We start from the raw sequence: 21,339 nt of genomic DNA, 5'->3' as shown, positions 1-21,339 counted from the left end.
GCCTTTGTACTGTAGATTGGCTGGAGATGGGCCGCGGAGGGGCTGGAGTCGGGGCCATCAGTGTTGACTGATGGCCAGAGCTGGCCCTAGCCAAATTAGTGCCCTAGGCAAGATTTTGGAAGGTGCCCGCCTCCCCGTGGGATCCGGAAAAGGGGTGTGGCCAGCACAGCACGGTATCAGCACTCACCACCCCTATCCAGCAGAGCACCCCTAACCCAGCAGTGAGCACCACAGCACCGCGGCCCTCTCCCAGTTCCAAAGTTACTTTACTTGAGCACAACCTGCAGAGCCATCCGACTCAAGGTACAGCAAGCCGCGGGCGGCAGACCCGCTTTTCCAATCTCAAGCTGACAGGCTGCAGCTCTGGGTGATGATTGCTAGAGGTGGAGCCCAGAGCAATGAGGTGTGACTCACTACTCCGAGCTCCTCAAAGGCCCATGGGAGCCCTCACACTGCCATTTACTTATAGTCTGAATGAGCCTCTGCCCATGCGCAGAAGCTCATTCTGATTGTGTGATGCCTCAGAGCCCATCTGGCACAAACTACTAGTCACCGTCCAGGTGCTCTGCCTCCGAAACTGCTGGCAGTTGTTCCGCTGCTGCCCACTCACTGTATGCTGCTGCCAGGCTCGATCAGAGCTGTCAGCTGAACTCGATCGTGGACACTCCACAGAGGCTGTAGTAGCTGCCAGAGTCTCTGCCCAGCCGGCAGCAGGTGCCCTGGCCATGCCTGCACCAAACCTCCACTGGCCCTAGGCAGGCTCGGATGCCCCTGGGCATTTCAAATGCCCTAGGCATTTGCTTAGTTTGCCTATGCCTAGGGCCAGCTCTGCTGATGACTCCAGGCTCTGCAAAGACTTGTAGGAGGAGCTGCTGTGGCTGGGCATGCGCAGCAGCTCCCCCGTCAGCCATTTTTTTAAAGTCATTAGGTTTTCTGCATCTGAGCTGCTCAATCAAAGCTAATCTCTGACCACAGCAGTGGAGGCCCGGGTGAGGGGGTTAGACTATTGAAGAGCGGGCCCGGGAGCCACCATCACTAAGCTGCAGCACTCTGCAGCTGCCCAATCAGAGGATCGCGGCACCAGGACAGGGGTCATTCATTGAAGGGTGGGATGGGCTGGGTATCCACTGGCCACCAAGGGGACCGGCTCAGCGGGAACTGGCCCGGCCTCCCAGTGGCCCTATCTGCCCCTGCCTACACCCATCAATACATGTATAGAGAGGCAATAACAGTGATTGTCAGATAGGAGAGGGATTGTTGAACAATTTAGGAGTTTAAGTAAAGGCATTTAGACCAAAATAGTAATGGCACAAGGAGGAATAGGACTGTTGGATGAAGGACTATTGTGCCAGGCAGAATGTGAAGCAATCTCCTCCACTGATGAGGAGATTGAAAGATTATTGTTTGACAAATTGGATTTCAATTCTTTACCGGCAGAAACATCACTTGATGTCTATTACAGGCTACTGAAACTCCAAAGGAGGGAGGTAGACCTATTATTACATGGCCAATTCCTCTCAGAGTACCATAGGAGAAAACAACTAGAGGATTTCGCATCCATAATATTCCAACACTAGGGAGAAACAACCCCATCTTTTGCAGTAGATGGTGTGCAATTTTGAACAAATGTTCACTAGACCTAATGTTACTCATGATTGAAAAAGTTGGCATAGAACTGCAGATGATCAAGGTTGAAATAGAACAACTTAACTCAACTTCATTGCCAATACTAAGGGAAGACAAAAGTTTGAATTGGCTTGAACATTTACAAAACCAAGTAGAAACTTATAAGAAAGACCTTACCTTGTTCAATAAGAAAAAACTATTCAAAGTAACCACAGACTATCAAAGTCTATAGATGGTTAGTGGGAGACAACACACAGATGAGAACAGGACACCTAAATAGGGGGCACCAATGTAGACAGACCCCACAATTTCTAATAGAGTCGGGATCCTCATTATCTACCACTCATACAGAGGCAAATGAGAACCAACAATTAACAACAACAAAAAGTTTTTTAGAGCAAAGGATAGATCAGGAACTGATGTTCCCAGATCCTGGAGAACCGAGAATCACAGACCGCACCTGCGGAGGTGGTGGATCCAAGAAAAAGAGGACACATAAAGGCAGATTTGAGTACAGTCTTCAATCTATCTGATGTACCTCTTGGACATTCCGAATTCAAACTTCAGGCCTGAGGACCAACCTTTGTACCAACATATCATCATAACAGTTTTGATAGATCCATCGACCTTTATAAATTTCGAAGGACCATGAGATTAAAGGAATTCTTTTTGAATGATACAACAACTCCTTGACAGAAACCTTTCAAGAAGACATCCACCTTTGATCCACCCTCCTATAATACAAACCTAAGATTGGTCAATAATGAAATTAATTTAAACCAAAAATCTAAAGTATATGACAACCTGCCACCTGATGAGAAGAAAGCTCTACATACATTAAGAGAGAACCCCCATATTGTAATTAGATCAGTAGACATGGGTGGGGCAATTGTGGTCCACATTTGGACCGACTATGACCAAAAAATTACTAGACAACTGCAAGATCCCAGTGTATACAAGGCTCTGGATACAAACCCTATCAAGGAAATTAAAACAAAAATTGATCAGGTTCTTAAAAATGCCTTAACTCATCATTGGATAAATGAAGACGAACATGGCTTTCTGAAAGTTGACAAACCAAGATGTCCAATCCTTTACTCTGTCCCTAAAGTACACAAGTCCCTGGTTAAACCACCTAAAAGACCGATTATCTTGGCACAAAGTTCCCTGCTACAACCATTGGCCATCTTTGTAGATAGTAAGTTACAACCCTTGGTCCACAAGAGCAAAAAAATGAGAAAGCTTTTGGATTCACACTTTGGATCCAGTAGCCCCACGTGGGCTCAATGAGTGTAACCCTCTGAATATCTTTCTCTGATTTAGGTTCTATCTTAGCACTGGATTATAGATATTAGAACATCTCATATTATCTCCCCCACTCGCTATGTCAACCGATAGATTCACAAGCAGTGCACCCTATAAGGCTATGGAAGGAACCATTCACATATTCTCGGTATCTTCCTCCTATTCTATAATTCTACAGTCTACCTCTAGCACTATCTGGTTGTTTAGTGGTGAACACCACAGAGGGTCCAACTATATGTATGACAGATTCAATGTCTATGTCTTATAATACAACTAGTTAGACTTATAAGATGGTATATTAATGGGACATTAGAAAGTATTAACCATGAGTACCCCCACATAGGTACAAACTAGGGTATCCCCCCTCTAGCCCCCTATATATACATGAGAGATAATACATAGGACACACCTCTTAGTGTAAAGTATATTTATAAGTAGTAGGAAAGCCTTATTAAAGTACCCTATATATAGTACCTTTTGTACATGAGTGGATGATTTGAGGACACTCTTATAATTTAGAACTGATCCGCTCAGTAAAGGTTATTCTATATGACCTAATATATGGCTATATCTTGAGTGTAATAACAGTCACCTCTAACTGTATAATAACCTCCCCTCAGGCTTCACATCCATATGTAGTGCAACAACAATGCCTCATTCATTGAAATAGGCATGCCCCCTTGTCTCCACCCCATGGAAACAGCTAAGAGCCAACAAGCAGGATGTTTCCTTGGTTTTGCGAGCCCGATGACACAACACATCAGGGCTCAGTGTCACTCCAATAAACATCTGAACTCTAGTGTGTAGTAGGTTGTCATGGTAACATGAATCAGTTGATACCCACGTGACCCGGCACCACACATGCCAATATAGAAGTCACTTGGGCCCTAGTGAAGACTTTAGCACGGAGCCAGTAGCAACCCAGTGTACACGCAGCCTAGCATGGCAGACATACTGCAACCCGGAGGAACCAGATCAGAGTACATGTATCCGTAACAATACTACAAACCTGGTAAGAACTACACATATTAGAAGAACAGTCAGATGCCTTCTTCAGTCGTATAAAACTGAATATCATATTGTATTTTGTTCCCTTTGTGTGGTATATTGTTAGGAATTCTGGGGACCTATTAAGGAAATATTGATGTTTGACTAACTTATTCAAAATGATAAGCTGTGAATTGGAGGCTTTGACACTTTGTTGTTAATAATATAATTGATAGCAGATGTGGGAGGCCTAACCGGGTACTATTATGAATTGCCTACAATGATTAATGGTACTTGTTATCAGGTTACATTGTTATGTTGTAACCTTAGCTTTGAGAGAAACGCTCTTATATTTGAGTAAAGATTATATGTAGTATATGTGAGAAGATGATATATTAAAAATCTCACTGAGATTAATGCTTCTATATTTGAGTAAACATGAATATAGTTGTCACAATTGGTATACATTCATCATACCACTATTAGGATCAAGTACCTATGTATTACTATTGCTTATATTTTAACTTGTTGAAATTTGAGCCTGTTAGATATTGCTCTTATCTCTTGCTCTATCCGCTGACAACCTGATATATTACCATCCCTGAGTTGTGATATACAACATTTATTGCCTGTCTTGAAAAAGGTTCCTAAAGAGAACCGAAATATCAACACAAGGCTATAAGAGACAGATTGCAAAGTTTTATGGATATATGAAACAATAAAGATATAAAATAAGCTCATTGGTGAGTGCCTCCCTCCAGAAAAAAAAAAACATTGGAGGTCCTATTACGTGACGAAACGCATTGGGAGTTGGAGAGACTCCACCTGTGATTCCAGCTGGTGTGAAGGAGAAAGGGTCGGTCCCCATCTGCCAGTAGGCTCAGTTGGAGTCTATACTGTATAGCTCTGGTGATTTTGTAAAGCCCTATTGATATGCTCGTTGATACTGTTTGAAATGTGAGTGTTCTCAGTGATATGAAATACATTTTGTTCAAACCTGGTTCATATTGGTGCGCTCCCTGTTTCTGTTTTAATATATATATATACATATATATATATATATATATATATATTGTGATAGGAACACTTGTAAAGTGGTCTGTGGCAGGTACATTTGTCCCAGATTCCTGTCTTTTGTGTTTTAAACCCCCAGGAGAAAGTCTGCAGTGTAGCAGGCTTGAGTCTCGGCTTTTTGAAAAGCCGGTTTGGGACCTGGGGGTTGTGGGTGAGAGGAGAGGGAGGGCTCCACCCACGGCCACTCCAGGTTTTGGTTCTCTTAGCCTGGTAACAGGCTTGTTAAGGTTTCCACCTGAGAGTGGCCAATATAAGCCTAGTGTGTTGAGGGCTGATTGTCTCACCTGGGAGAGCAGACAGGGAGTTTGCTCAGAGACACTTGAAAACCTAACTGTAAGTGTTGTGCTGTGCCTTGGTTGCTGGTGAGGGCATTAGGCCCTGCCAGGTTCTGGAAGTGAGGGAACTACCTGTGAAGTTAGTGCCCCGACAGGGCTAGGCTTTATGTTTATGTTTTCTTTATGTTGTTTCTGACATTGTACAATAAAGACTGGCGCCGACCAGCTTGTACTTGCATCCAGACTGGTGTGCTGCTTCCCTGCTGCTGTGGGTGTGTGTAAGAAAGGAGTCCTTCTACCCAGGAGAGGGAACCCCTAAACTGACTGTGTCACAATATGGTGGAGAATGCGGGCACCCACACACACTGAAGTTGCAGCGAGAGGAAAACTTTCCGTTTAAAAATTAAAGGGACAGACACCCAATTTGTGAGTGTGGAAATAACACTGTGTCCTTGGAGTCCCATAGAGGAGGCGTCAGCCAATGCTCAGAGAGGCAAGGTTCAGCTTCCAACCTACACCCCAGGACAAAATGGAGGACATTATTAAGGCCTTGCTTCAAGCTACAGCAGCTCAGCAGGAGACAAACAAAATTCAGCAGGAATCTACCAGAGCTCAGCAGGAATCTACCAGAGCTCAGCAGGAGACTAACAGACTTCAACAGGTTGCCATTGAGGAAACCCGCCAGGCCTTAGCGGAAAACAGCCAGGCCATAAGAGAGGTGGTACAGCACCTGGTCGCCCGGCCCAGAGATGTTAATACTGGTCCTCCCACCACCACTCACTCCGTACGAGCCAGTCACTTCCTCCAAAAGATGACTTCGGGCGATGATGTGGAGGCCTATCTCGCCGCATTTGAAAGAACGGCCGAAAGGGAGAGTTGGTCCAAGGAGTAGTGGGCAAGTCTGGTGGCACCTTTTTTGTCTGGGGAGCCACAAAAAGCATATTTTGACTTATGCCTGGCTGATGCCAAGGACTATAAAAAACTAAAACAGGAGATCCTAACTCACTTGGGAGTCACCACCTTTGTTCGTGCCCAACGGGTCCACCGCTGGGAGTTCCATAGGGACAAGCCTCCACGTTCACAGATGCATTACCTCGTCCATCTCTCCTCAAAATGGCAACAGCCCGAGACACTGACGGGACCACAGATCGTGGAAAGGGTCGTGATGGACCGGTACCTGCGATCCTTACCTGTGACTCTGCGCAAGTGGGTGAGCCATGCAGACCCTAAGTCCGCGGACCAGTTGGTCGAGCTGGTGGAGAGGTACGTGGCAGCTGAGGAGCTGATGAGTATGCCCCACCGAGCCCTGATGGCGCAACGGCGAACTCCCACAGACACTGGTAAGACTGTTCCAGGGGAGAAGGGTGCTGGGCGGTGGAATGTACCTAAGACTGAGGGTGTAGAACCTGGAGACAGGCCTGCCAGGCCAGGAAGGTTCTTGCCCCGTAAACGACTAGACATTAATATGACTCAGTGTTTCCGATGTGGTGGCTTCGGCCATATTGCCGCTAATTGTTCATTTACAACTGAACCTATGCAATGTGATACTGCTCATGTCTACCGCAGGGGGTCTTTCTTTGCACAGACAGCCTGTACGGCTGACCAGCAGGCTGAGACTGATAAGCACATGTGTGTACTCACTGTAGATGGCAACCGAGTAGAGGCACTGTTAGACTCTGGTAGCTTGGTGACACTTGTAAAAGCTGAGCTGGTGAACCCCTTGAGGCATACAGGGAAAACTGTTGGTGTGAACTGCATACATGGGGATACTCGATATTATGTTACGGCCGATGTGAACATCGAGACACCATGTGGCTCTGCTATAGTTTCTGTGGGTTTGGTGCATGGTCTGGTGTACGATGCAATATTGGGGAGAGACTTTGCTCACTTCTGGAAGTTGTGGGAAAGCCGTTTTGTTCCAGAGGTGAACAGCCCCAATCCATTTGAGAAGGTAGTCAATGTAGTGGAGGAGGGAGTTTCTTCTGAGTCATAGTTATTCCCTTTTTCTACTATGGTTGGCGAACTAGAGAATGCGGAACGTGACGGTGGCCCGCCAACTGATGTGCCTCCCATTGAGGTGGGAAGTGTTGTTGGGCCAGGTGATCATCTGCCTGATTTAGAGGTCAGAAGAGAGGTCTTTGCCGTGGAGCAGTTGAATGACCCTACTCTGGTAAAAGCCAGGGAGAATGTAAAAGTAGTTGATGGTAAACCCGTAGACCCTGATAGTCCTTTGTCCTATCCCCACATGGCAATGTGTCAGGATTTGTTATATCAGGTGACTAAGAAGGGGAAAGATATTGTGGAACAACTAATAGTTCCCAAAGCCTACAGAAGAACAGTGTTGGATCTGGCCCATGGTCATATAACGGCAGGCCATCTAGGGGTAGAGAAAACCACTGAGCAATTAATGCAGAGGTTTTTCTGGCCCGGGCTTCATAAAGAGGTGTCTGACTTTTGCGCATCCTGCCCTGAGTGTCAGTATCATGCTCCCAGGCCACATTTTAAGGGTCCACTAGTTCCATTGCCTATTATAGAGGTGCTGTTTGAAAGAATAGCGATGGATTTGGTTGGACCCTTAATGAAGTCTGCCAGGGGACACCAGTATATTCTGGTCATAATGGATTACGCTACCAGGTACCCGGAAGCGATCCCGTTGCGCAATACGTCAACCAAGACCATTGCCAGAGAGCTAGTTCATGTCTTTAGCAGGTTGGGTATACCCAAGGAGATAATAACTGACCAGGGTACACCGTTTATGTCAAAAGTCATGAAAGAGTTATGTCGCCTGTTCAAAATTGAACAGTTAAGAACTTCGGTTTATCACCCCCAAACCGATGGGCTGGTCGAGAGGTTTAACAAGACGTTAAAACACATGCTTATGAAAGTGGTCGACAAGGATGGTAGGGATTGGGATTACTTATTGCCGTATTTATTGTTGGCCATAAGAGAAGTTCCCCAGTCCTCCACCGGGTTTTCACCCTTCTACTTGTTGTATGGGAGACACCCAAGGGGGTTACTAGACATTGCCAAAGAGACATGGGAGGGGCAGTCTAGTCCTTACAAAACCGTGATTGAGTATGTTTCTCAAATGCAGGAGAGAATTGCTGCGGTAGTGCAGATAGTGAGAGAGCACCTGGAACAGGCTCAACAGGCACAGCAGAGGGTATACAACCGCAATGCTCGGTTATGCAGCTTTGCTCCTGGGGACAGAGTGTTAGTATTGGTTCCCACTGTGGAAAATAAACTTTTGGCTAAATGGCAAGGGCCTTTGAAATCTTAGAAAGAGTGGGGCAGGTCAATTACAAAGTTTACCAGCCGGGGAAAAGAAAGCCGGAACAGATATACCATATAAATCTGTTAAAGCCCTGGAAAGATAGAACGGTACTGTCGGCCGTCCGAGCCCCTCCAGTAAATCCAGGGCCCTTAGTTCCCGAAGTGACAGTGGCAAAAACCCTGTCGGCAATTCAACAACAAGAGGTCAAGGAGTTTCTGATCAGAAATAGGGTGCTGTTCTCTGACGTACCTGGGAAAACCTCGGTCATTAAACATGACATCATCACTGACCCAGGGGTTAAAGTTAATCCAAAGCCCTATAGGTTGCCAGAAGCACAAAGAGAATCGGCGTCGAAAGAAATTAAAAATATGCTAGAGTTAGGGGTTATTGAAGAATCACATAGTGAATGGTCAAGTCCCATTGTGTTGATTCCAAAGCCCGACGGGAGTGTGCGTTTCTGCAATGACTTCCGAAAGTTGAACAGTGTTTCAAAATTCAATGCCTACCCGATGCCAAGAGTGGATGAATTGATTGAGAGACTAGGGACGGCAAGGTATTTAACCACTCTTGACCTAACCAAAGGGTATTGGCAAGTACCGTTAACCAAAAGTGCCAAACAAAAGACAGCTTTTTCAGCACCAGAGGGCTTGTTTCAGTACAAGATGTTGCCCTTCGGGCTACATGGGGCACCTGCTACCTTCCAAAGAATGATGGACAGGATTCTAAGGCCCCATAGACGGTATGCGGCTGCTTATCTGGATGACGTGGTCATTCATAGTCCTGAATGGCAGTCTCACTTACCCAGGGTACAAGCAGTTTTGGACTCCATCTATAAGGCAGGTTTCACAGCCAACCCAAAAAAGTGTTGTCTAGGCATGGAGGAAGTAAAATATCTGGGATACACCATTGGCAGAGGCCTGATAAAGCCTCAGCTCAATAAAGTTGATGCCATACAAAACTGGCCACGACCTCTGAATAAGAAGCAGGTGAGAGCCTTCTTGGGAATTACGGGGTACTACAGGAGGTTTATACCCAACTTTGCCACCATGGCAGTCCCACTGACTGACCTGACCAAAGGCAAACAAAAAGTCATGGTAGAATGGAGTCCTGAGGTGGAGAAAGCTTTTCAGGAGTTGAAAGTAGCGTTGTGTTCCCAACCAGTCCTGATGACTCCTAATTTTGACAGGGAATTCATAGTACAAACCGATGCATCAGAAGTAGGTATAGGAGCGGTCCTGTCCCAGAACAAGGAGGGTGAGGAACACCCTATTTTCTATCTAAGTAGAAAGTTGAATGTACATGAGAGAAACTATGCCACAGTGGAGAAGGAGGCGTTGGCCATAAAGTGGGCATTAGAGGCTCTCAGGTACTACTTGGTCAGAAGAAAGTTCAAATTGATCACTGACCATGCCCCTCTGAAGTGGATGTCCGAAAATAAGGACAGTAATGCGAGAATTACGAGATGGTTGTTGGCGTTACAAACTTTTACATTTTCAGTGGAACACAGGCCAGGAAGCCAGCTGGCCAATGCAGACGCATTGTCACGCGTTCATTGTTTGGGGGATTCAGTTGTTCCACCCCACAGGTCGAAACAAAGGGGGGGGATATGTGATAGGATCACTGGTAAAGTGGTCTGTGGCAGGTACATTTGTCCCAGATTCCTGTCTTTTGTGTTTTATACCCCCAGGAGAAAGTCTGCAGTGTAGCAGGCTTGAGTCTCAGCTTTTTGAAAAGCCGGTTTGGGACCTGGGGGTTGTGGGTGAGAGGAGAGGGAGGGCTCCACCCACGGCCACTCCAGGTTTTGGTTCTCTTAGCCTGGTAACAGGCTTGTTAAGGTTTCCACCTGAGAGTGGCCAATATAAGCCTAGTGTGTTTAGGGCTGATTGTCTCACCTGGGAGAGCAGGCAGGGAGTTTGCTCAGAGACACTTGAAAACCTAACTGTAAGTGTTGTGCTGTGCCTTGGTTGCTGGTGAGGGCATTAGGCCCTGCCAGGTTCTGGTAGTGAGGGAACTACCTGTGAAGTTAGTGCCCCGACAGGGCTAGGCTTTATGTTTATGTTTTCTTTATGTTGTTTCTGACATTGTACAATAAAGACTGGCGCCGACCAGCTTGTACTTGCATCCAGACTGGTGTGCTGCTTCCCTGCTGCTGTGGGTGTGTGTAAGAAAGGAGTCCTTCTACCCAGGAGAGGGAACCCCTAAACTGACTGTGTCACAATATATATAGATATATATACACACAATCCAACAGGATGGCACTCACATGGGGATGAAGTCTGATTACTGATGAAACGTGCTGGGATTTGTATTACTCTTGCCTCCATGAATTGTGTCTGATCACCTTATTAAGGTAAGCATATAATCCACCTTTCTCTTGTTTTGTGAAGTGCTATTTTTTATCTATATATTTCTTCTTGTTTTTATGTTTACATGCTGTTATGACTCAATGCATTTGTGCCACAATTTATTTTAAATACCTTGTCTGTTTTTTCATATATGTATATTAAATGGATTTTTTATATATTTAATATATTTCCTGTGCCCCATGCTGAACCTTTTTTTACAAAAGCAATATACACTGAAACTATAGTGACCTATCAGTCATTTGCATTCATTATCAAAATGTTCTAAAGATATACTGTAAACGATAATTGCCGATTGGCTGGTTTGGTTTTTTATGCAGACTTGTGTATTTGATTTATGCTAGTAACTAAATATTCCTAAAGATATAACTTTTAACAATACTATTGTGTTACAAATTCTGAGTGATCATTTAAACAGAGGAATAAACCTATTACTGTACTGTATGCAACAACCTGGGCACATTTTCTTATCTGATGAAAATAAATAATATTTAATTGCATGTGTGTATTTTAACCCAGTTTATCACCTCTGTTTCTTTTTATCATGCATTATTATTCAACAATGTTCAAACATTCATTATGAATGAATGCTTCTCTTTTCTTACAAATACACATAAAATAATTATTTTTAACTCCTGAATTAGGAATTTATATGTGGTTATGCCATTATATATGGCATAACCACAAATAAATTCTTAATTCAACCACAAAGTTTCTCCGTGCGATGTTGTTAGACTGCTTCAATGCATTTTTCCATTATGTTCCAAAAGAAAATCAAAGCTTTGTCTGAACTACAGTAAGTATGTGATAAATGTCTTGTGTGGTGTCCTGAAGTCTGCCTAATTTTGTGCATATAAGAGCCAATGTCTCATTTTCCAAAAGTCAGTGGATTTGTACCAATACTTTCTTCCTACACAGAAATAAAAGTAGCATTTGGGTTTAAACTCCAGAGACTTGATGGAAAAAAATATATCATTATTCAATAATGACTTCCAATATGCTTTGAATTTAAATGATATTGTTTATACTACTGCAGAGACATATCATGGCATGTTGCGCTTGATAATTAAGTATACAATAATTAACTTTTTATGGTTAAATCCAAATAATTTCTGATTTTTAGAAATTGTATTACAGGTTGAGTCTCCCCTATCCAAAATGCTTAGAACCAGAAGCATTTTGGATATCGGATTTTTCCATATTTTGGAATATTTGCATACCATAAAGAGATATCTTGGGAATGGGACCTAAGTCTAAACACAGAATGCATTTACAGTATGTTTCAAATACACCTTATACACACAGCATGAAGGCAATTTTATTCAATATTTTTCATAATTTTGTGCTTCAAAGTTTGTGTACATATACGATATTCATTTATGTTTCATATACTCCTTATACACACAGCCTGAAGATAATTTTAAACAATATTTTGATAATTGTGTCACTTAAACAAAGTTTGTGTACATTGAACCATCAGAAAGCAAAGGTGTCACTAACTCAGTCATGCTAAAACAATTTTGTATTTTGGAATATTTCATATTTCAGAATATTTGGATATGGGAGACTCAACCTGTATAGGGTCTAGTTTAACAGACATAAGGACACAGCCAAAACAAGATTGAATGGAGGCATTTTGGGATTTTCCATTAAACAGATAAAACTGTGTTTAATTTTCTAACAGCCTTTAAAAATGGAATTAAATTAGTTTAACTCTTTTCTTTTAAATTTTAAGTCTTCCAACTTGTTTCTAGATGTATTCTACCACTTGTGTAAGCAAAACATTGTTATTATTTAATAAATCTGTTCATATAGATTTGCCAAGGTAAGCTACTGCAGAACATCCTTTGGGTATCAATATTATTGGAGTCAAAAGTTATAGTGAGTAATACAATATCCCAGCATTTAACCCTGACTTTCACTATACAATGACTACATTATACTATCTAGTATTCTTCAAATGTATGTCTTCTTTGGATTCCATCTGATTTTACATAAGAGACTATAACAAACAAACCACCGAAATCCTTAGTGTATGAATATCAGCAATAGTTTTATCTGGGATCTTTTTATTCAAGGGTATTTATTACGAACTACGTAAAATTTTGGCATCACATCAAAAGTTAAAATCGATCTACTGTAGAAAAATTTGCAGTAATGAAATTCCAGTAAGATGACTCAACATCGTCAGTGACCCAAAAAATTCAGGAGGATGTAAATGCTGTTTTTAAATACAGTCCTCTTCACTATATGGGAATGTGAAAGTCAACATACTAAGAAATAAAAGTGGCTGGACTATTTTTTTTTGAGCCCACATAAAAGTGAAAATATTTGGACTTCAGCAAGGAATAAAAGTCTGAGCTCTCATAGTCTGTTATTAATAAATCGTGAAAGTGCTGAGTATACAAATAACACAAAAGTTGAATCCTGTCAGTTTAAATACTGCATTCTAGTTAGTGAAGGTTTAGGAAATATGTTCAGATTGTTCTAATTTAAAAATAAAAGAACTACATAATGTGTTTCAATAGGATATAAAATTAGCAGCATTATGTCTTTGCAGCCAATATTCTTTTGGTATGATTACAATCACTTATTTTTTTTTATGAACACAACCAGCCACATATCATTTTATTAAAGAAATATCCTACAAGTCACTGAGTACATGAACGTGGTGACACAAACTGCAGGTTAAACCACCAAAAAAAAAACACCCTCCCAAAATAATTGTTTTTGTTGCAGTCAGGCTGAAACCACAGCTACTGTACAGTATGTTGCCTGTCATAGATAAAACAGAAACTCCTCCCCCTCCCTCCTGATAGGTCTATGCTAATTAGAATCGGTCCTTGAAATCTAGGGATTCTACGGCCCACTGCCAAGGAGTATTGGCCCCTTAATGGTACTCCCGTCTTATGGGGAACAGAATACAACCCTGTACCCGATAAGTAAATAAATGTGTTGTTTGTGATCCCAAAATGGGAAAAATTATAATCTGTGCCCCCTTGCTCAAATAAATGTTGCATCAATATTATTTCCTTTGTGCCCAATTATTTTCAGCAGTGTCATGGGTGTAACATTTCTTTTTATTGACCTTCTTATTTGATCCAATGTAGTCCAAGGGGTTAATAAAATGAATGCCTGTAGCAGCACAGCAGATGGCTCTGTGGAACATCCCCAGTGCAAATTATTTCAAATGGCAAGACTGCCTACTTAGATGGACAGCCAATTGGGAGTGGTCTTATTAATGACCAAATGTATTAAATAAAAATAAAGAGGGTGTACAGATGATTTATGTCAGAAAGGGGGCACAGAGATTATTTTATTTGAGAAAGGGGGTACAGAGATAATTTTATATAAGAAAGCAAAGATTAATTTATCTAAGAAAGGGTTCATAGAAAGATTTCAGCTTTTGTCATTATTGAAGCAAACATAATAGATGTATGTATTGTAGGCAAACATAACAGGTTTATGTATTGTAGGGGTACATTGGTACCCACCAGGAAGGGGTACCAGGAAAGTATCAATGTTACTTAGCATTGGCTCAGGTATCCCTAGCAGCAATTAGCGGTTTGAAACCACTGCACATTGCAGTTGATTTGCAACAATAAATGTAGTGGTTTTGAGGTTAAAATCACCAATGATGTGTAATAATTTGTGTTGATTTTGTACTCTCTACCATACCCACACTACAGTACATTAAAATCTACCATGTGACATAATAGACTGATTTAAGTTTTTGGCCACATTGAACTTGTGAGTTAGTCTCTTGTATAATACCCTGGTAGGGATAATTCACGGTCTGTATACAATTCACTAACTTCTTGATTCTTCAGCCACGTTGTTTTCACTTCAGGTTCGCTAATGATGGCGGAGCTATGGAAGTACAGGACCAGTCTCTGGTATGGCGTGTAAGGCCTCCGTGAGGTCATTTTATTTGCAAGAAATGAATTTGAGTAAAGGAACACTGCCCGCAGGACGGGTGCACCACAATGAGAAACAATACAAGCACTGGATATGCAGCTCATCAAAAATTGGCAATAATCACTTTTTTATCAATATACAGTACTGTACTCAATCTATGAATCACTTTTACATGCACCATGGATCACGTAATAACATGAGTGACTTTCCAATATTATACGCAATAGTATAAATCACTTTCAGACATTACAATTAAGAAAGAAATTACTTTTCTGATATATTGGCAATATCACTATTCATTTAGTAAGTATCCTGTAATATAACACCAAGGCAGTTCACTGTAACAATATTCCTGGGATATAGTTCCGGTACACCTGAGCTCAGGGTTTGAGATCCCAATATAAGAAGGGATGTATATGTATATACATAAAGCCCTTAAATGCAAGATGAATTCCTCCAAAAGACACAGTAGTGGGAATGATCCTGAGTGACATGGACACTGTTCTCCTTAGGATAGGTCTTATCAAAAGCTTGCAATGTTCTTCACCACAGACTGGAATCTGCTTCCTTTTAATTAAAGGTAAATTAGTTGTCCCATAGCTAAACTAGTGTCTCCCTTTACTACTGGCTTGGTCAGGGGCCAGGACACAATACTGGGCGGTGTGGGTAAGTACTCACTCAGTCCTGGTGGGTGTGCTGGTTCACTGGGTCTCTAACACACGTTACTGGATCAGGCTGCAGGGTCACTCTTTAGGTGCAGGCAGGGCTTCCCTCTCTGCATTAGCTCTTGCCTAGGTGTTGATAGCAAGGGTTTCCCCTGTTGCTGTGGTAGTCTCCTCTGCCCTTGTGTGGTTACAAGTGTCGCTGGGACTCCCTCTTTACTTAATCAGTCCTTCTCTGCTCATCAACAACACTGTCTCTCCACACTGGACTACTCAGCTCCGTTCAGATGCAGGGCATAATTAACACCTTTCTCTGTCCAGGGCAACATTCCATGCCTGGGATTCCCGCTCTCAGAGCATCCAATCAGGGGAAGGTAAGGAGGCTTACAGCTTGCAACATTGTATTGTCTCTAGCTGCATTAACCCATGTTTTCCCTGTCATTTCTGTAGAGGTGGGCTGTGTGCAGCATGCCTCAGCCTTGCTGGCTGCAGAAGCATGCTGGTACCTGTAGTTCCACAGGTTTCTATGGGGGTACCACACTCTGCTGTCTCAGACAGAGCATCTCTTCTAAGATGCCGGGGCAGCTGTGAAGAATTTGCAGAGGCTCACTTTAACATACCCAGAAAATGGTCCAGATATGCCTGCGTTTATCTAACCATGCTTCGATACCTTCCCCAAACTCTGACTCCTAGTCACTCACTTTGCAAATTAATCCTCTGTATGACCACCATCGCTAATCCATTGCCGAGTGTGTGCATTGTGGCTTTAGTGCATGCGCAGTGGCAAAAAAATCGATCCACTGCATCCAACATCGACATTGTGTCCATTTTTTAATCAGGCCCTAAGTCTTCATTATATTTTCATTTGCCTCCTGTTGTTCACTTCTGCCTGACTGACTGTACATTTATGGTTTTGACCTATAAATATATGACTTCACACACTTTATTCTTACCCAAACCTGTCTTGATGTTTTCTGGTTGTTACACTTTCCATTGTTTGATACATCAGTCTTGTTTTATTCATAACGCAATATAATTTTCTGTGTAATGTTCAAAGCTACACATCTCAATTAATGATGTCACTTACTGCCCAGGTATCCATTCTATCTAAGGACCCGATACAGAGATGTACGCTAATGCAATTGCAACTGCATTCTCTCCCGGATCACAGTTACTAAAATATGCTAATGTCTTCCAAAGCTTATCCGAGCATAGGGACCCCCACTGCTGCCTTCTCATATCTGTCCGACAATGTACAACAGCATAAACATCAGTAACATCGACTGGGCAGTCAAGCAGCATATAAGTCAAGTCTGACCAGCCCCAAACATTGCATCTTTCCTGACATGCAGAGAGCTCTCATGCTGCGAAGGAGATCGCAATGGCTAATTTATGCATGCCCATGAAATGGCATTTAAAGAGTTCAACATGCCTGTGTTTTTCTAACCACCAACCCCCATTACCACCTCCAAATGCTGCTGCCTGTCACTCAAGTGTTTCTTCTGTATGAGCGTATTCACAATGCCATCGCTGTGCATGAGCAGTGCGGCTTTCACACATGATCATTTGCAAACAATCGCTCAATCTTCAAAAATATCGGCTTTGCATAAATCTCTGAATTAGGCCCTCAGTTACTAAATTGCAATCCCCTGCTGATAATACAAGAAAAATAAGCATAGTCTCTACAATGTTACATATTGCACCATCTGTATAAGAGTCAGGACCTATTAAAACATATATCCTGAGAAAGTTACTAAAAGGTCATGAAAACTAATGCATAGTCTAGATGCATTTAGTATCAAGCTACCATATTAATTATTCTGCTGCTAATAATGGTAAACAGCCAGTGCCTGTCCACCTAGAGCAGGATGCCTAGACAGGATCACAGCCAATCAGGGCAGAAGTCTGATTCATTCCTTCTCTATGTTGGTCTGGCTGGCTCAGCTGTTCTCCACTCCACTATGATTCTCCTCCTAGAGTTGGTGCCAACTCCCTAAATGTGCTGAGACCACAGAGCAGGCGCGCACAGAGGGGGGGTTTCTGAGTACCCAGAAACCCCCCCTGTCTGCCAATCACTAAGTGTAGTGCGGACCGCAGTGAGTGCGGTCTGCACTACACAGTAACAAACACACTGGCACTGGGTAGTACGCTCCTACTACCCGGCGGTGGTGTGTTTATTTAGCTGTGTCCATGGAGGGAGCCGGCTGGAGCTCACTCGTGAGCTCCGCCTTCAGGCTCCCACCACAGCAGGGAAGGGAGAGAGATGTCATGACATCTCTCCCATAGTGCAGAGCAGGCCGTGAGGAGCAAACAGCAGCGGTCGCGGGAGGAGCAGGGATTCAGGTAACTTGTTGTGGTTTTTTTATGTGTGTGTAAGGGGCATGGGCACTGACACTGGCACTGCATAGGAGGGGCACTACTGGGGGCACTGTATAGGGGGTGGGCACTACTGGGGGTACTGTATTGGGGGGCAACTACTGGGGCACTGTATAGGGGGGCAACTACTGGGGGCACTGTATATGGGGGTTGCTACTGGGGGCACTGAATAGGGGGGCCTCTACTGGGGGCACTGAATAGAGGGGTAGCTGTTACTGGGGACACTGTATAGGGAGATCACTACTGGGGGCAGTGAATAGGGGCACCACTACTGGGGGCACTGTATAGGGGGGTGGCCACTACTGGGTGCACTGTATAGGGGGGTTGCTACTGGGGGCTCTGTATAGGAGGGTGGGCACTACTAGGGGCACTGTATAGGGGGGGCACTACTGGGGGCACTGTATAGAGGGTGTGGCCACTACTGGGGACACTGTTTAGGGGGTTGCTACTGGGGGCACTGAATAGGGGGGTGTACCATTCTGGGGGCACTGAATAGGGGGACTACTACTTGGGACACTACATAAGGGGCACTACTGGGGGGACTACTACTGGGGGCACTATATAAGGGGCACTACTGGGGAGACTACTACTGGGGGAACTGCATAATGGGGACTACTACTGAGGGCACTATATAAGGAGCACTACTGGGGGCACTGCAAAGGGGGACTACTACTGGGGGCACTATATAAGGGGCACTACTGGGGGTACTGCATAGGGGGGACTACTGCTGGGGGAACTATATAAGGGGTACTACTGGGGCCACTGCATAAGGGGGACTACTACTGGGGGCACTGCAAAGTGGGGACCATTACTGGGGGGGGAGGGTCTTTAATAAATCATGCTGGCTGTATTTATTTGCCTGCTGAATTCATGTTTTTTAGTGATAGGGGTGTATGTGTGTGTGTCTGTCTGTGTGTGTCTGTGTCAGTCAGTGTGTGTGTATCCCATCATAGGCTGAGTGGTATATTTTATTGTTGTGGTCCTAAATCCTGTGTCACCTGTTTCTATCTATCTATATATATATCTAAGTATTTATCTATCTGTCTATCTATCTATTTATTTTTGGCTAGATGTCTTTTCATTGGTTTGGTAACCAAGGATTTGGAAAGCCCCCTTTCAAAATCCTGCGTTTGCCACTGCATAGGACCGCAAAGAAAGCAAAGAGAAGTGTCTACTGGTTAAGCACAATAAATTGCTACTTAAACCATATCTAGGCAACAGTGGGCCTGATTCAGACTTGGGAATAGAGTGAGATATCTCTCTCAACTGATCATCTTGGTGAAACCATGCTGCACTGCAGGTGGGGAAGATTTAAAATGTGCAGAGAGATTTAGATTTGGGAGGAGTGTTTCCAAACTGGCATCTAAATTGCAGAGTAATAATAAAGCTGTGCAGTATTTGTGGGCTGCATGCAAAAGCAGCCAGTATTTACCCCACATATAAAAATATGTATGTATTTACACCCCTTGCATTGCAATATGGTTTGTTCGGGTTCACAGTTGAGAGAGATATCTCACTCTGGGCCTGATTCAGAGCCGGACGCTGTTTGCGAACGGTCGTTCAGAAAAAGGGGCCGGCTATTTAAATTGAGCGCTCGCTCTTTGCGGTCTGTTGACGCCTCTATGTCTGAGCGAGTGAACGAAACATGCGCTCGCTATTTTGTAAAGACGCCCCCTGGCCGTTCGCATCATACGTCATCTCCGCTATTTATAAGATTACTCGAGTACATCGAAAGGCGTCTGAACTGCTCGCAGTGCTTGTGGTAGGTTTTACTTCCCGCAATCACTGTGAGCAGTTCAGGCTAAAAGACAACCAAGTGACGTGGTCGATGACGCTGCTTTGTTAATTATGCACTCCCATTAAACGCCCGTTTTGACCGTTTGGCACGCCTGCGTTCGGATTTCCACTCCCCGTTTTCAAGCACCTTCCCATGTTGCCACCCACAAACGTCTCATTCTGTCACTCAAATTAGCAGGCCCTCGCTGTTTTGCGAGCAAACGATTTCCGACCGCAATGACTGGTTGGCGCATGCGCATTATGACCCATACGCATGCGCAGATGTGCGGACATCGCTCGGAGTGAACGAGCGCCCGCTTACGAGCGGCTCTGAATCAGGCCCTCTATTCCCAACTCTGAATCAGGCCCAGTGTCTCTTTGCTAAAGGTAGACTAACAGTATATTGTGCAAAGAGCTCACAGCTTCAACCCAACAATGTACCTTAGCTGTTGAGGCACTTGGCCAATCTATAATAACAATAAAACACAATGAACATAATTAATTTTATAAAATTAGTAAGCAACATCAAATAAATATGTAGAACTAAGCAATATTTATATAGGACAATGAGGTTAGGGTGCTTTTGGATATAAGTAATACATAAATAATTCATATTAAAAATAGATGTGAACTTTTTTTTATAAAATTATTCTATAAAATACTCATGTGTAATTATATTTTCCTTTTCTTTTCTTAAACATTATTTTGCTTTGAATACAATGCTCACATTCAACAATTTTCCATGTGATTACTAAAGATGTATACAGAGTTACACAGCGGATTCTTATTTATGCTTTCTCTGACGTTACTAGACAAATTATCATACATGGAACCTAAAGAATTTCAAGGTTACTTTCATGTCCATCATACGATGTCATGCTGTAATGCCCATTAGACTAGTAACACTAGCACAACCTTTCATATTGTCTTCTCTGACGTTATAGCAATTACTTATACTATAACTACTTCAAAGAATTTTATTTTTAAATTACTTGATTACTACAATTGCAGTTGCGTTTCATAGATTTTTTTTTTTCAAGAAACAAATATAACATAACACAATGCTTTTGCATGTTCAAAATGTAATACTATACGCATGGGATATTTACTTGACGACAACTGTAATAGTCCATGAGCCACAGCCCAGGAACACTCTTTGAGCACACCATCTTACAGTAACTGCAGGGAAAGTCTGCCAAACAGCCTGAGATGGTTTGCTGGAAAGTATGTTGCAAATGGAACAAAGTGTGTACAGGGACATTTAATGTGAATTTAGAATATATGTTAAAAGAGACAATTTAAAAAAAATAGTGCTCAAGATCTCTTGAGAGTTTTTGTTTAAAATATATTTGTTGATGTAGCCAAATGTATAATATAATTTAATTATATAAATAATTTATATATTAATAATGTGAATATATTTTTTTTAAACTGAGGTCTTTTTCTTATGGAAAGTATATTTTACCTGAACCAGGCAAGATATATAGTGATTTTCATTCATACTCATTAATGAAATTGCAGAGACACATTTTGTTCATGAATGATTGACTTTTACTGATATGTTTACTTATCCTCAGCCCTTTAGAGCTGGGTACACACTAGATGATTTTTTTACATGATTTGTCGTTTTCCCGATGGATAGGAATTACAAATCGTTCAAATCATCCAGTGTGTATGCACTATGCGCGCTCCCGCAGCATCGT

The sequence above is a fragment of the Taudactylus pleione genome, unplaced genomic scaffold, assembly GCF_031769625.1.
Source record: "Taudactylus pleione unplaced genomic scaffold, aTauple2 ptg001049l, whole genome shotgun sequence".
NCBI lineage: Eukaryota > Metazoa > Chordata > Amphibia > Anura > Myobatrachidae > Taudactylus > Taudactylus pleione.
This window is presented reverse-complemented; position numbering follows the sequence as displayed.